Source organism: Orycteropus afer, unplaced genomic scaffold (assembly GCF_000298275.1).
Source record: "Orycteropus afer afer isolate SDZICR_OR568_19922 unplaced genomic scaffold, OryAfe1.0 scaffold00224, whole genome shotgun sequence".
NCBI classification, from domain to species: domain Eukaryota; kingdom Metazoa; phylum Chordata; class Mammalia; order Tubulidentata; family Orycteropodidae; genus Orycteropus; species Orycteropus afer.
In genome coordinates, this window is record NW_006921811.1 from 4991038 (window position 1) to 4992621 (window position 1584).

Sequence of the window (1584 nt, forward strand, 5' to 3'; positions counted from 1 at the left end):
TCCCTCCCACTCTATCCAGGATCTCCAGATTTGATCCTTTCCTGAGTGGTTGGCATTGGTGGCCAGGCACCATCTAGTTCTTCTGGTCTCAAGGGCCATTGTGTCCTAGGGCTGATTGCTTGTAAATGCCTATAGTTTTTTTTTTTTTTTTTTTTTGCGCTCTTCTTCACTCAATGCTAGGAGACCATTAGCTGCATCTTAGATGGCCACTTGAAAGCTTTTAAGACCCCGGTGGCTACTCACCAATGTAGGATGTGGAGCAATGCTTTTATGTATTTTGTTGTGCCAATTGAGTCTGGTGTCCTCTAGTACTATGATCCTGAGACAGTAGATCTATTGACTCTCTCTCCCATAGTGTCTGGTTGTCTGTGAGGGATTACTCTGTGTCTGTCTTCTATTGTTTTTGCAGCAGATTTGCCCAGTGCAATATGTCATCTAGTTTCTTGACTGCTGCTTCCATGGGCATTGATTATGGATACCAGTAGAATGAAGTCTCTGAGAATTTCAATTTTTTCTCCATTTATTGTGATATTGCATATTGGTCCAGCTGTAAATATTTGTTTTCTGTATGTAGAGGTGTAATCCATACTGAAGATCTTTGATCTTCATCAGTAAGTACTTCAAGTCTTCTTCACTTTCAGCAAACAAGGTTGTGTTGTTTGCTGTCACAGGTTGTTAATGAATCTTCCTCCAATCCTGATGCTGCATTTTTCTTCATTTAGTCCAGCTTCTCAGATTATTTGCTCAACATGCAGACTGAATAAGTAGGGTGAAAGAATACAACCCAGATGTACTCCTTTCTTGATTTTAAACCATGTAGTGGCCCCTTGTTCCATGACATTGATTACAAGTTCCTCACAGTAACTGCACTCTTCTCATTTCCTCCATGGGTCCTCATTTCTCCTTGTTCTGTTCAAATGACAGCCTCTTGGTCTATGTACAAGTTCCTCATGAGCACAATTAAGTGTCAGGAATTCCCATTCATCTCAATGTTAACCATAATTTGTTATGATCTGCACAGTCAAATGCCTTTACATAGTCAATATAACACAGGTAAATATCTTTCTGGTAATCCCTGCTTTCAGCCAAGTTCCATCTGACATCAGCAATGATAGCCCTTACTCCACATCTTCATTTGAGAGGCACTATGACAAATATTTCCTAAGGGCTGGACCTTTTACTACCTTATTGTATTAATCCCCCTAACAAACCAAGTGGTAGGTATTACTGGGTGCATTTTACAGATTATAACACGATAGCTCTCCTAATCCCCAGGCAGAAGTGACCCTGTTGTTGCTAATATGTGCGGCACTTCCCTGGACTGCTTCCTTTTGGTGCACATTCATTCTTTCATCAGCTACTTTGAGTGCCTGCTGGATGCCACAAATGGTTTGCTCCTGCTGCTCACTGAATCCACCCAGTGGTGCAACAAAAAGAAAGATCTGGCAATTCAAATTTCAAAATATCAGCCATTGAAACCCTGTGGACCCTATCCCAAGTAGAGAAGAGTGAAGCAAATCCAAGGCTGAAAGCAACAACTAGTCCAAAGGACTAATGGAGCATGGAAACCACAACCTCCACAAC